Raw genomic sequence first — 16,334 nt, forward strand, 5'->3', positions numbered from 1 at the left:
CTGGACTGAATTCCAGAAGCAGACAACATGAGCATCTGACCAAAATGGTTCATAGCATCAGAAGGGGTCAAAGTCATCAACCAGAGGTCAGATGGCCAGAGAAAGATCAAGGACGCCATTCACATCTAATGTCAAAGACCATCCTTAACCTGGAACTACTGTATGATCCACCATGCTACCAATTTTGATCACAATGAATGTTTCACACTAACATGATGACACCAGAGCCAGTCCGTTGCTGATGAAATAATAAAGACTGTGAGATGCAGGTGAAAGGTCAGAAAAAGCTAGCAAAAGGAACCTTTGAGAAGTTATTTTTTTTGTCACACATGAAGCTTGGCGAACGTTAAATCGGGAAGACTATCTTTATGCTCCCTCAGTCTTATAATTTTTTTACCTTTCCTGTTTATAACTCAATCAGCTGACTAAGGGTGTTCACACTTTTCACACTTTTCACTTCCACCGCATTTTGCCCTGACCTCTGTGAGCCAATCATCTTGTTGCTGTTAAGCTGTTCTTGTCTGTGCTGCTATCAGCTGTCACTTTGATACAACCCACTTCCAGTTTCATCAATACCAGCTGTCCAATTGACCGCTTCCCCAAACAGCAATTGTCCTATCATAGATAAGTAACCATAACTAGGCATGGCAGGCCTGTCGGGCTTTGGATTTTTCCACATGTTAAAGTGGCATGCATGGGGCTGTAATAAGAGTGATACTCCTTATATAAAGAGTTTGGAGGGTGATGTCTTTTTAAGCCTTTCCAAAACCAAAAATACAAAGCAAAAGTGTAACTAATGGATTAAAGACAGTTTGTCAGCTCTAACATTAATATGTTCGGCTAACTAGCTTACCATTAACAGTGGTAACATAACCCTGTGCTCAAGCACAAGAAGCTTTTCATAATGTATAGGTTATGTTAAAAAGCACTGTTCACAATTAGCGCATTCATTGTGTAGTATTGGAAATTCTCAAATAGTGGCCAGGGTCTTCATTTACATTAGTGACAGAGAGTGCCAGGCCATTATTCAGGACAGGCTTATATTAGAGACAGGCCTTCATTTGAAATGTCCCCTATCCCCCTGTTAAGGCAATTTCAAAACTTCCATGTTTATGTTAAGTGGGGCAGAGCAGGTGAACCCAAGTGCAGACACTCACATCAAGGAGACAGGGACATGGTAGAGACAGAGTATTTATTGTGTTGGCTGGGGAAAGGGAAAGCAGTCCTGGGGCAGCTTGGGCTGATAACAGGGAACTGAGGCTGAGAATTGGGCTGAAAGCTGGGAACCTTGGGCTGAGGACTGGGCTGAAAGCTGGGAATCTGGGGCTGAGGATTGGGTTGGAAACTGGGAACCTGGGGCTGAGGCTCAGCCTGGAAGCTGGGAACCTGGGGCTGAGACTCAGGCTGGAAGCTGGGAAGAGCGGGGATCCAGGGCGGGGAAGCCGGGCTGATGAGACAAGGGGCTGGAGCCAAAGCAGACAGGACTGCAGGGAAACAGGAGACAGGGTTAGTCAAAGGAAAAAACCTGGCAACAACAGGAAAACTGGAAATGCATAAAAAATGGCTCGAAGTGTGGACTGACTGATGCAGAAGCTACGATCTGGCAGAGTGGAAGTGGCAGGGTTGAGTAGTTTGAGTTTGTAGAGATCTTGATTTTCGAGATAAGGTGCAGCTGGTATGGCTCTGCTCTGACTCAAGCACACCTGTCTCCACTCACACTATCAGATACACACACACACACACACAGGGATAGAGAGGGAGAGAGCCACTGGGAGAGTGGCAGCAGGTTAAGGAAACACAGAATCATAACAGTACAGGATCCAGGAAGCAGGGGCTGGAAACCTTGACTGGAAGACAGGGTAAATGGGCAGAGTCACTCTCCAGTCACTCTGGAGGATGGGCAGGAGGATGACCAGACATCAGGATAATTGGGCAGAGCTTCTCTGGAGGTCGACCAGATGGCAAGACAGCTGAGCAAGACCACTCGGGAGGCTGACCAGATGACAAGACAGATGAGTGAGACTACTCGGGAGACCGAAGAGACGGCAGGGCAGATGATCCGAACCTCTCTGGAGGCCAACCAGATGACAGGGCAGATGAGCGAGACCACTCTGCAGGTCAACCAGATGCCAGGACAGGACTGGAGTCCAGTTGTTGGAGTGCATGACCGGAGTCCGGCAACTGGAAACAAGACTGGGGTCCAGCAGCTTGGAGTAGTAGCAGCAGATCATACAGTTAAGTGGGGTGGAGCAGCAGACACTCACGGTGAGGAGTCAGGGATATGGTATTTATTGTGAAGGCTTGGGAAAAAGGAATGCAGCCCTGAGGAAGTTTGGGCTGGTAACTGGGAAACAGAGGCTGCGGACTGGGCTGGAAGCTGGGAACCTGGGGCTGAGGATTGGGCTGGAAACTGGGAACCTGGGCCTGAGGATTGGGCTGGAAGCTGTGAAGAGTGGGGCAGGTAAGCACAGCTGATGATACGAAACGAGGGACTGGAGACAAGGGCTGGAACCAGAGCAGATGGAACTGCAGCGAAACAGCAGACAGGTATAGGCAAAGGAAAAAAACTGGCAACAACAGGAAAACTGGTAATGCATGAAAAATGGCTCAAAGCATAGACTGACTGGTGCAGAAGCTACAATCTGGCAGAGTGGAATATTTGTAGAGGTCTTGATTATTGGGATGAGGTGCCGCTGGTGTGGCTCTGCTCTGACTCCAGCACACCTTTCTCCACTCACACAATTAGACACACACACACAGGGAGAGTATTATAGGAAATGTCTGGAATTCATTAGAGCATGACTCAGTAAGAGAAAGCAACTGAGAACAGCAGAGTGGTGAGTATAACATGATTCGGTCCCCCTCAGGATGACTTGTAATCACTTTGGTGATCCCCTGACTGCATACCTGCAAAACTAATAATATTCCTATCAGCCTCTGCCATAATTTTGTACTTTGTTTTTTAGCCTGCAGTAATTAGATGAAATGTTAGCATGCTAGCAAGCTAGAGTAACTTTTAATTTAGCTTGAAGCACCACTATGCGTTTGTACATCCTTGCAGAGAATCTTAGTCTTGTTTTTTTGCTTTCAAACATGTTGGCCCTAAATTTGCTTCATAGAATTGTCCACACAGGTCCACAAGAACATAAGTACTTCACACAAGTACACACATAATTCCACTCTGTAAATTGAAGTTATTAAAATATCAGCTCCCACATAGATTTACTCCTATGAATCCCTCCAAAGTCTTCAAAGTCACACAAGTTAGTCCCCATAATCGGCAATATTTGTATGAATATTTGAATGTCTTTCACATGTTATTTTATGACAGACATCACTGGATTAGTGGGGTACCAGGATTGCACAATGGTTACGGTTGAGTGAAGAGCGGTACATACTTAATTTTGGATTTATTGCAGTCCAGGTGGACAAATGCAGTGTGGGTTTATTCAGTTTAAGAGAAAGGAATGATACATAACAAACAATTTTTTTTCTACCAACCACAACTGCAAGCCTATGACAAATTTTGTACTGGGAAAAGGGGGTTTTGTTTCTTTTTTGTCAAGCACCAAAATACCTGCCTGGTTCCCAAATGGCAGCTGTGATGATTAAACAGGAATTCAAACCTTTTATTGAAAACATTTCTCATTCTGTAGCCACAAGGACTTCCACTGCCAGCATGTGAAATTAATGACTTTGGCAAATCTGAATCTGTTATTTGATCTGGCTTTTCCCAGCAGATGATGCTGCTCCATGCCTGTGTTTTCAAATACACCACTGTAAGCATGGCCCGTTAGAAAGGTCCGGGCACACAATCTGGTGCATAAGCCTGGATGTTAATTCCAAAGCACAGGTGAGCAAATACTGCTACCTTTCAGGCCAGAAGAAAAGTCAATTTAATTGGTACAACAGATCATAAATAAAGTGGGGAGCAAATAAATATGAGGAGCAAATTACCTGTGTGAATGTAAATTGAGTTATTTGATGCAGCAGGTGATGGGACTGTGAACAGAGAAAACATGAAGTTGTTTCTATGCTCAGTAAAGATCCACTGTTTCACAAAATAAGGCTATGAGTATGTGTCCATATTGAGGGTATATTTGGAATATACTGGTCATAATTGTATACATTGTACGTTTCCATCAGTATCACTCAAACTCACTATAGGTACAAATCCCTTTCAAGACCACTGTTACATAATGTCATCTCTCACTGTTTCCTGCCTCATTCTATTTGAACTTGGAAGTCAACACGGAAAGAATATCATAAATATCAGTTCAAATGCTGTATCCATAAACATATTTTATAATTAAAGCAGAGTCACTATTGACCAAAAACAGCAACCAAGATAGTTGGAGTTGCATAACATACCATTATATCACTGATCCCAGACCTGTTTGTGTAGTTTGCATGATTTGATTCTACTTCCAAGGAAGTAGAATTAGAAACTAAGCATTCACTTTAATTATACAGGAATAAATATTTCATATAATATGTTAATTATATGTATCTGTGCAAATAAATATTATAACACATAATTCTGTTTGGCACCATGCTAAAACATACAGGACTTTTAATGGGTAGGTGGATGTAACTCTGTGTTCTGATTGGCTGCATTACCATTGCATATTTCAATATACATCCTGTTATCATTTGCTGGATCAATCATTTAAAATGTAGTATATTTTCTTGTCATCTAGGAACATCACAAGGTGAAATATGTAGGCTACAGTCATAGTATTTTTTACACAGGTTATGCTTTGTGTCCTGGGGCTATAGTAGACCACATACTTGTAATAATGAATTGGTGAAAACATGATTACTTGTTACTTTTAGATTTCCAGTGGGAAATCTCCATGAGACGGTTGTTAGCATTAAATTTGACCTAAAATTGTCTGTTCTCTGACCTAAAATTAATATTTTGAGTGAGCAAATGGAAATAATCCAATTTTGAGAAGAGATTAAATATGTGCCTTATATGGATACATGTTCTGTAATATATATGTGCATGTAGCTTTTATATATATATATATATATATATATATATATATATATCCAACTTACAGTAATGAGGAAATAGGACAGGACATTTGCCAATGTGATGTGGAGACTGAATATTTTAAAAACTTTACCTGTATTAAAAAACAGTAAAGACTGACTGATGGACATACAAAGCTGATTTAAAGATTGTATCTCATTTCCAAGTGTAATGTGTTTATCTTGCTACATGCTACCAAGTTATTAAACACATGGAAATGATGCATAATCAAACATAATTAAGAACCTGTTGGGCTAGGTAAACAGAATGAATCTACAGTCTGTAGAGAACAACTGAAATCAAACAGACAAACAAAGACAAACACACACCCAACAAAATAAAGAGTATTAGTATTTTATCACTTGCATATGGCATGTAAATTCACTTGATAACCATACAGTATGAACAACACATGGAGTTGCCCTGATGACCAAACAAAGGACCTTTAACTGTTCACTTCCACCAAAACGGACCACAATGGAGTTGTTTTTATTTTCTTTTGTTTGTTTGTTTGTTTTCTTTTTTGCACAAGACCTGTGAGATGGTTTGTAGTGATGTAAAGTGGATGCCGTGATCAATCAGTTTTGGAATGTGTCAAGTCATTTATGGCTGAGTATTGCTAATGTTTATGATGTGTATCAATCATTACGGCAAGCCAACAACATCTAGCCAGTAACTGTAAATTTAATTTGGCACTCTATGCCACTGATTTAGCAAGCAAAAGATGTCGTTGTCTTGCCTCCTCAATCTTTGTTGTATAGATATCGCTATATTCAGATCTCTGCCAGTCAGTGTAAACTTGTGGCCCCTGTGGGCAGTTCTCTAGACTTCCGTGTTTGTCCTCTACCCTCAACCTGCCACCTAAGGTTAACCCCCCCAATAATAAAATACTATATTACAAACCACAGCACAAAAGCCCATGTGCTAAACAATAGTTACTGAAATGCTAAGGTAAGACAAAGACCAGATATCTTCTATGGCTTGCCAAACGTGTCTTTCCCAATGTGACCACGTTTGCTTATATTGATATTCTCGACAATACTTGGCAACAACAGAAATTTCAAGCAGCACTATAATAGAGACATTCAGTCAAGAAAAATCTGTTTACATGTGCATATACAAACGAAAACATGCTCGCTGACAACTGCTGCAGCTTTCTGTGAGCCACGTCCTCATATTTTTCAAACAAATTGACTTCCATTACAGTCTAACAACTGTGGTGACTTTGGTGCTGTGAACATACAGCGATTCAGTAAAAGCAATCGGTAGTGGTCTAAGTGCTGATGTACACAGCAATGTGTGATATGTTTAGGCTTCTATGATTTAATAGGTGCCATCTGAGATATTGCTACTTCCAAACCAATTGCTGCTCACTTATTTGCTTTATAATTATCCAATTTCATAATTCAGCAGGTGTGTTCAGTTAAAACACTTTCAGTCACATTGAAAGTGTGTATGATTTTCTGACTGTTAAAAAGACCGTTGGCAACAACAAAGCCATTGTGAACTTGCACACAATTGCACATCAGCGTCGAGTACATTGTATTCTTTGTGTTTTCTGTGTCTGACTGATCAACAGTTTTCATTAAGAGGCCCTCACTCATTTCACAATCTAAAAGTCATCTCCTCACCCTGGTTACAGAAACAGAAGTAAAAATGGAGGAATTACATGGTTGTGCATGGCATCCCTCTGATCAATGTGATGTCTGTGTCCTGCTGAGAGATGGTATTGGGCAGGTGGTGCAGAAAAAGATACAGAGATGCTGAGAAGAAAGAAAGGGAGAGAGACAAAAGAAATAACAAAGAGCCAAGAGACACTGGGAAAGGTACAAGTTTGAAACATGAGAAGGGTGGAGTATGGAGGATTAAGGGAAAAGAGAAAGAATAACAGAGAGAATTGTCAATAATGGAGCCAGCATATGATGATTTCTTCATTCTGTGGTTGCTGGGTCCTGTATGTTTTTTTCACCTTGGCTTCAACTATCAGTGACCAGCCACCTACTGTCTTACATCTTTGAATTTGTCTAAAGCTAAGATATTTTTAGTGTAACAACTGGTCCATGTGCTTCTATTTACAGTGTTACTCTATCAGAGTTGTCATATTTAAACTTAAGCAATTCACAACACAACTTCATTATGAGACAGTGACTGAATGTGACACTTCTAAAACCCAGATCACCAATGATAACAAAGGGAAATCTTCCACGAAAATATTATTTAGAAACTAAATAACTGGACCATATTGTCCCACAGTGCCCTTTCACTGTACTGTAGCCAATGTATTGGTTGAGCCACTCAATGTCATGAGCTTCAATGCCCTCTAAGCTATGACTTAATTTCTTGTTTGTGTGATTTACTGGCATATCTGTGCAGAACCAGGGCAATGACTTAACTTCACCTTAATTTGAACTTAATTTGAACAAATTACATCACATAATGCATTGTTGATGTGTTGCAGGATTGAACCAAATCTCAATACTCACAAAACAAAAAACAAAAGAATTGGGCTTGGTAAACGAGATCATTCTAAATGTGGCGCACAGTGGCTTTCCAGGAATTTTCTAAATCTTAGCAACATATCAGTTTACTAAGAGGAATTGTGAAGTGATAGCATATTTATTGTGGTTAGTGGACAACTAGTAACCACATTTTTTATTGCTAAAGCTTGGCAGATGTGAAATGTTTTGGCATCATTAAATTAATGTATCTGTTTCCTGGTCACACACACACTACGGCCTTGGATGCTATTTGTTGGTCAAAATCTTGGAAAGCTCTCAATCAATAATTAGATGGAGACCAAACATGGATGCTGGCAGTTTATTGAAGCAATTACTCTCATACACACACAGTGGAAACACCTGTGCTCTGATTGGCTACCTTACACAGTGCTGCTGCAGTACCAATTATCTAAATACACTGGGTTGTTGTATTGAATAAGCTAGCCTCACTTCTCAAATGCATTTGTGATCTTTTACCCAAACTTCAGTAAAGAAATGTACCAAGTGGATACTTGTTGGTTAAATGTGGTCAGGCTGTTCTTCAGTACTTTCATCAGCTCCTACAGGCTGTTCAGGTTCTTAGTGCTCCTCTGGCTTAATCATAAAGCATATTGATTTGGGATTTTTCTGTACCCTTCAAGACTGTACACCATAGTTAACCTTCCATAGTTGCTAAGTAACCTCAACTTCATGCATTTGTTTTTGTGTAACCTGAAGAGGTTGTTTGAAGCATTTACATGGCCTGAAATTCCCTCCCATATTGTCATCTGGACTCAGAACTCACTCACTCAGAAAAGTGCCAGAAAAGCCAGACGAAATGTAACAACAGTTTTTTTTTTTTACAGTTGTCTATCAATTTTATATGATTTCTGCAATATGTATACCTATGTGTATATCTGGGAAAATAGATAACATTTTCTATAGTTTGATAGACATAATGTTGTCAAACATTTTTTGTTTATTTCTAAATTCTTGACAAAGATTTTTAATGTTAGCATAATGGATATGCAGAGTTTTATAGTTGACTGGCTGCACATCAGTACATGTGTTATGATATAAACACATACATTTTCGTGTTATCTGAGTTCATGTATTGTTAGGTACTGCTTGAAGGAAGGACACAGATCACAAAGGTAATGGTTGCTCCTTCCGTCAAGAGAGACTGAACGACTAAGGAGAAGGAAACGTATCCATAGCCATCCTACAGGACCCTCCGCCCCTACAAGCAGTTCTCAACATCCCATTGGGTTGCACAGGCTGGTTGAAGCTGATTTTAATTGACTGTTGAAATTTGTTTGTGAATTCTACGTCGAATGAAAGATCACTCACTTGCCTAAATTTTCTGTCCAGGTCTAAAGGATGAAATGTGGTTGAAATGGTTACAAAAGATGGCCAAACTGGTTTGCTTTGAGCTCAGCCATGGGAGACACAGACATAAGATGGCCCCAGCACAATCGTGTTCATGTCCATCACAAAAGGAAGGGAGAGGGGTAGACCAGGAAGGGGGATGTGAAATGTTGTTTTAACTCCTTGTCATTTTCAGAATTCCAAGAAACCAGAGAAGAGCATCAGGTAAGAGGTAGGTAAAATGAGCTGTCAGGCAGGTTAAGTCATGAAGGACAGTCATTGGAGGACCTGGCAGACTAAGCATATGACAAATATATGAAACCTGGACACAGATCCTGGGGGAGTCGGAGGGGACAAGTTCCACCCCAACTTCTGAAAAACATGAAGTTGTCCCCATATTAAGGTTTTGTTTATGTCCCCCCTATGTATCCTGCTCAGTGGTCTCAATCACTGCACATACTAAACTAGGTGGGAAATTGGGAAATTAAGTTAACAGTTTACTTCATCCTGATGCCAGCCTAATACCTTTGCTTGCAATTGAGTTTGAGTAAGTTCCCCTGATTCCATCTCTGTAGCATCTCTGTAGCACATGAGTTGCGTCTTCAGTGAATGAGTCTAGTGGCTGGTGATTGATGAGCGCTGGGCCATAGAGTGCACCCATCCTTTCTTGGACAGGCCATTATTTTAGACAGTGGTCATATTAATTTAAAAATTCGGAGACTTGTTCCGGTTTCTGATGGTGAGTGTATGAAGAGGAGCTACATCTTACATGGTAGCGATCGTGTAGCTAACATAAATGTTTACTTACCTATTTAAATATGTGGCAGTTCACATTAGCTAGCTTCTGTGAAATTATGCTAATGTTATTGCCTCCAGTAGCCCACATTAACACCCATTGCTCATTATGTCATATATTAGCGTTATATTAGAATTAAGTTAAAGTATATTGATTCCATTCCATAATGAACCTGTGTGTGTGTCAGCTAGGTCAGGGTTTACCAAATCATGGCAGAGAAAAGGGAAGGTGAACATCAGGGTATCTTTTGTAGGCTCAAAATGCCATTGTGTAATTAGGAAGACCCCAGCACTAGTTCATAAAGTCCTCATAGAAAATGAATGAAGCTTCGGAGGGAACCGAATGAAGCCTGAAATGTGTTCAGGCCAGTAGTCAATTAACTGCTTTTAACTTACCCAAAATGCCTCTGCCATAGACAACATTACCCTTATTACTACCTTCGCTGTGAATTTAGGATTTTACTGGTAACCTTGAAGGCAATTCATGGACAGGCTCCAAGTGACATCTCAGATATGTTGGTCACCTATGAACCACAGCACCCTGTGAGATAGGGTATGTTCAAACAAAAAAAGGAACCAGGTAGGGCTGTCCTATCCTCAACTCACTTGATTATAGTCCAGGGCCCCCACTCTCCACTAGCCAAATCAGGATCATATTCTATATTACCTCATATATTCACTTCTTTTAGAAGGGCTTCCTCTAGGTTTTATTAACCTCCATTTTAATTTTGCTTATGTTCATATTTCTGTACCTCATCTATTTTCTTATACATATAGGAGTAATCAGTTCATATAGTGACGAATCAAGAGTACTGATACATAAATACAGTGAAACCAGCAGTGACTTCTGAATGTATGTTACCACATTTGCTTTTTCTGGGACATTGAGTGAAGACAATCCACCTCAAGCAGTATAGCATATGTGGTTGGAAAGAAGTAGCCAGTTGCTTACTGACATTCTCCATCAAATCCACATTGCAGATTAAACAGGGAAATGACAAATCTAAACATGTTTCAGGGCTGACAGCAATTGAACTAAGAGGACACAGAGCAGGCTCAGTCTAACAGTGGACCTGATAGACCGGTCAACATGAGGATTACTCTATGAACTGTAGGAATCAGTAACATGGGTCTGATTTGTCTGTAGGTGACAGCAGCACACTTGCAAAACCACCAAACAAGAAATGTAACTACAGATGAAATGCACATCCAGAACACTGGCCTCCGGGGAAGTGTCAAAGGGTAGTGTGTAGAGTCAAAGGGTAGTATGGCAATGCCTAGGCAACAAGAGTTGAGTCTATAAAAGCATTCATCTGCAACTGAATCCATGAGGCCTAGGAGAGATTAATACTGATTGTTCAAGGATACGCCTGAGTGTGAAAAGAAGAAGACTTCAGGGAATTGGTTTGGCTCACCAGCACCTTTTGTGAAGTGTTTGGACCGCACATGGGAGAGGCAACATCTTTGTTTAATTTTCCTCTCTTCCTCAGCAAGGTGCAATCAATGTTACCTGTAGTCACATAGGCCTCTTGAGAGTCAAACTCAAGCTGGCTAATGGAAGATTTTACAGGAGAGAGAAGAGGCAACACTAGCCCATGGCCTGGGAAACACAGGCTATTAGAGGGTGGCACATCTTTCTGTCATCTCCCACTTGTTTTTCTGTTTTATCACAGTCTCATGACTTGCAATATCTTATCACCCATCCCTCCAGTCTTAATCCCATCACTATTACTTGTGAACCTGCTTCAAACCCGAGTAATGATTTCCCATGTTCAATACTACAAAGAACCCAAGTAGGTAAAGATATGATACGTAGTTAAATGTGAGCCTTCTGTTCTAGCACTTAGTCACCTGAAGCAGTGTATACTAAGAAAATAGTCATACATTAAAACCCAGAACTAAAATGGTTACCACATATAAAAATACTGTCAGATGATAACATACCTGTATCTGTAATTTCTCCTAATTCTGATTCATTCTAGAGGCTCTGGTAGCCCTGGTGGTCCTTCAAGAGTCCACCCTCTCCTGGCTGACTCACTGGGTCTCTTTCCTCTGTTTACAAAGATGATTGTCCATTGTTCTGCTGGGCAGCTACCTCATCTTCAATGATGATGACAGCCCATGTTGGAAAGGGGAGATGAGAGTCTATCCTTTTTTAATCTGTCTTGTTGGTTGGTTGGTTCTCTTAAATTAAGTAAACCATGCTGCAAGAGCTTTGGCATAGGCTCAAAAGTATTTAAGCAGCCTTCTTCCCAGAAAATGGAAGACAGACCAGGTTTATGCCTGTCTGTCCTGAGTGAACAGTTATTCTGTATTCACTCTCCTGAGTTACCACATACTGTTGATCCCAAACTGCTGTAATAGAGTCTTAATATAGAGTTTAGATGTCTTGCATGACATTTCATAACATCTGCTCATGGCACTCCAATGTCTTTTCAGTGGAAGATAGTAATCTGTACATCATCCTTAATCAAACTGCTCTAATAAATACAAATGAAATGAAATTATTAAGTACGCTATTAAATTATAAATTATGTAATAAAATTATATTTTTCAAGTTACATATTGAAATAGGAATTCAAACAGAACTTGTAGTAGCCATGAATAAGGGTATTTGTGTGCACATCCCTGTATTTAGGCAAGGTGCAGTTAGCAAGTTCAGTGAATGTTTTGACCCTACCAGATGAAGATATGGTAAAGTCAAAACATGTCTGTTTGGGAGTTATAAGTCAGTGTGTGAATACCCTTGTTTGTTTGTTTTGTTTTTTTTTTATAACTTAGAACTTAGAACTTGACGCTAGTTAATCTTTACACAGAAAAATAATCTAGGTCTAATTTGCACCTCTTGAAAAGTGAAACTTTTAATATAAGTTTTATATTTTGCATACACAGTGTCATTGGGGAGCATTAATGAGCTCTCAAGGCAGATTTATTTACATTGCATTTTTGCCCACTTGGAAAACCCAACTTTAAAGCTCAGTACCTGTTTACTTCACTCTATTCATTTGGATGACCCTGATGAAGGTCTCAAACCAAAATGCATTGGTCAAACAATAAAGTTGTTCTATATTCTACAAGTGTTGCTGGACTTTTGACCTCTTTAGACTTCTTTCCCTTCTTCATGCACCTTGGAAGTAGGTGAAGTTGTGCAAGAAACCCCTACTCTTTATCTACTCCACTCTATTCAGACAGAACCATTGCCATTGAAAGCCTATATATTCTCTAAATATTTATCCTGTTCAGGATCACAGAAAACTGAAGCCTGTACATCCTGGAGAGGTCACCAATATATCATAACATACAGTTTAACATATATATAGACAGACAAACACATTCACCCTCAAATTATGGGCAATTGCCATTTCACCTAATTATGAGAGGAGAGCAATTGACTCCGTGTCTGGGGAAACTCATGCAGACACAGCGTACTCTCAAACATTCGAAGTACTCTCAGACAGGCCCCAACCAACCTTGCCCTGAACTGGCTGTGAGGTGACAGGTTTAACTACCAATACCATTAAACTCCTAAAATTTATCTTTACAATTGAGAATTGGGATCACCTTCTGTCTTCTCCTGCTGATTACTGTGTAGCACCAGTTGCCTGTAATGCCTTGCAGAAAAAAATATGAATGGACATTAATAATACCAAGGCTATATTATACCTATGAATGAATATTAATAAAACCTGGCTATATTACATCGGAAGATTAAAGTCTCTCTCTCTGAAGGATAAATCTAGGGAACTTAAGCATATTACGGTCTTTATCACATTGTCAGCAGCAACAGCCTCTGTCTCAGGTTTCCGCACTGAGTTATGACCTCATCATCTCGTTTGTACAAAAGGGAAAAATTAAATTAGTTAGAGTAATGAACCTAGGTGCTTTTCATAAGAAATTTCTCTGCTCATTGTTCCCCAAGTCGTTTAAAAGACTAATATGCCGCATATAACCCCCTCTCACTTAAATCCTCGCCCTCTGAAAGAGCTGTCAGGGGTCTGCCTTTTCAAACATGACTCCCCATGGGGGTCCTAGATCAAAGATGAAAGTGTACTGAATGATATGGAAGACTGGGGTGGAGGGGTGGCATGAAGGGAGTTGGGAGTGCGATTAATCAAATTAACAAATTTGCTTTCCTTTTCCCGGTAGGCAAAGGAGTAAATTCTTGGGTACTTAAATCGGTACCGCACTGACAAGGAGGGAGAAGGGGAGGAGTCAGAAGGTAGAGGGAAGTTCTCAGTAAGACAGTGATGTGAATGTGAACCAATGTGTAATTAATGACACTCTTACTCCTAATTAAAACCTCTTAGCTTTCTCCTCACAAGGTTGCAGCAGCTGGTAAAGACAAGGCCCTCGCTGTGAGACGAGAGACATAAATTCCATGACAGTATCGCAAGCCAGCACCTGCCTATGCCTACACCTGTCACTGCTGGAATCATACCTCATTCTGTCAATGAATTAACATCCTCCTGGGCTAAGAGAGAAAAAAAGGTAGATTTTCTCATTGCAGAATGAAAATCCCTGGTGGCTCGAAGGTGATTCTATGTATCCATTTTCAAAATTAAATATATCGTTGTTTGGTTCAGCCAGGCAGACACCTGCCTCCTCTAGTAAAAATGGCATACTCCAGATCTGAGAGATTTCCCCCAGGATCCACATCACAGTATTGCCTTGTAACTATAACTTAATATCATGTCAGAATCTCCTGAGGATGATACAGCTAGTCAAGCCATAGAAAGAGGGAAAACAAGAGCAAGTCAAAAGCTGGGAGAAACAGATGAAGGCCAGAAGCAGGTGAAGGAAAAAGAGAGAGGCAGTGGAGAGGAGTGGAGCGGGAGAAGAAGGAAACCCAACACAAAAGGAAACACAATGCCCCCAGATAATAAAGGCAACATGGGAACAATAAAAGGCTATCAAGTCACTTGAAAAAACAAGAGGAAACAGAAAGGGAGTGCCATTTAGCATTAAAATTTAATGTTAGTTCAATAAAAGATTCTGTTGTCTTTTGTAGAAATGTTTTTAACCGGAGCAAACTACACAAACAGTCCTGTGGGACATGCATACTGATGCACTTCATGCATGCCGTCTCACTACTCTGGTCTTCCTCTCATATCTACTCCTTTTACATCCATTCTTCTAGCTCCTTGTCTAACCTCTTACACTAGACTCATTTACCTATAATTATTTTCTATGGTCCTCCCTCCTTTTTTATATATTTCTCTTTCAAACTGAATCAGCTCCAACAGCTTCTCTACTCAATAGCTATGACGTTCCTTTTCCATAGAGATTATTGATAATTGCTGATGACATATTGATGTTTTGATGTTGTTGCTGTGGTTGACCGATGATTAGATCTGTTGTTCACATTAATGGCACCCTGTCATCCACAGTGATATTTTGCTGAAAGGAAAATTTTGAGTGAATGTGATTGTGTTGAAGTGCGTGTGCTGTACGTGTGTAGTTGTTGGATGTTTGACAGATAGCTGGGGGAGACGTCTGACAGTTGATGAACACATGACTCACAGGCTTTCACCTGCTCTTTGGTTTAGACCTGTTTATGCTATTATAATTGCCATCTTAGAGTTTCCTCCATCTTTAACTGACTTGATTTTTTAAAGGAAGAAAGAACTGATGATGGCGAATATTGCTATATTTCAACCATGAGAGTTGTTGCAGTTAAAATAGTAGAAAATTGATTCAAACAATAAAACAACTTGTCATCTTTGTGCTCCCTGATAGCATGATAAATTGCCTCTGTGGACACCTCAATCACCTAAGCTGTCTCGGTAAGCCACACTTGATCACTGTCAGAGAAGCTTAAGATGGTCAGCGATTGCTGCATAGGCAAGGGACTCACCACCTCCCCATCTCTTTCTCTGTCTTTCTCTCACTCACACAAACACACGCTCATTTGTGTCAAGCAGGCTGTCTAGCAGACCTGACAGTACAGCAAACATGAGAAGCAAATATCAGAAGATGTTTTAAGAATCCATGTGGAGAAAAAAAAAGTAATTACCGAGATTCATCTTGCAGAAGGGGTGTGCCCGAATACAACACATTATTCGGCAAAGCACAAATAGTGGGTTTTTTATGAATATTTGTTTCATACAAATATTTTAAAAATTATTTGTTTTCAGGAAGAAAAAAAAACCCCACGTCAAATACCAGTGTGCAGGTAGGTTACGTTGTTATCTCAGTCTCTGTCCTCTGCTCCACTGTTAGTCTAGCAGCAGGTCTCAACAAGGGGACTCACATCCACGTGCTACATGACGCAAATTTCCTAATTCCTAATTCTCCATAACCCATTGTTCCCCTTCTTTCCGCAAAGTTAGGTTGTAAAAAATATGCAGTAAATGAAAAGTGCAAAACAAGAATTGCCTTTGAAGTTCTTCCCTACACATTACATGCTGTGCTGTCTCTATGTTATGGGTGTATAAATAGGTAGAGGTCTGTCTGCAGTGAAGTGATGAGTAAAGTTGTAGCTCAGTAGTCAATGCAGTTGTCTATGATCTGGGGAAACTCCAGTTCAAGACCCAGTGTGGGGACCTACTTCATAAGGTAGTTTATTCATGAACACTTATTGTAACCCTTTAATTTTCTAAAATTAAAAGCGTAATAAAAAACAAAAACAAGATTTTTAAGCCTATTCCCACTTTATT

General features: G+C 40.2%; 1 long non-coding RNA gene across 1 annotated transcript; it reads right to left on the reverse strand.

Moving 5' to 3' along the window:
- Nucleotides 1–1,174: 1,174 nt before the first annotated feature.
- Nucleotides 1,175–3,997, reverse strand: LOC137189357 (uncharacterized). The gene is made up of 2 exons (XR_010929621.1): nt 1,583–3,997; nt 1,175–1,484 (listed from the first exon to the last, which is right to left on the reverse strand). It is a non-coding gene; the product is annotated as an uncharacterized lncRNA (long non-coding RNA).
- Nucleotides 3,998–16,334: the final 12,337 nt, after the last annotated feature.

Source organism: Thunnus thynnus, chromosome 1, assembly GCF_963924715.1.
Source record: "Thunnus thynnus chromosome 1, fThuThy2.1, whole genome shotgun sequence".
Taxonomy (NCBI): Eukaryota; Metazoa; Chordata; class Actinopteri; order Scombriformes; family Scombridae; genus Thunnus; species Thunnus thynnus.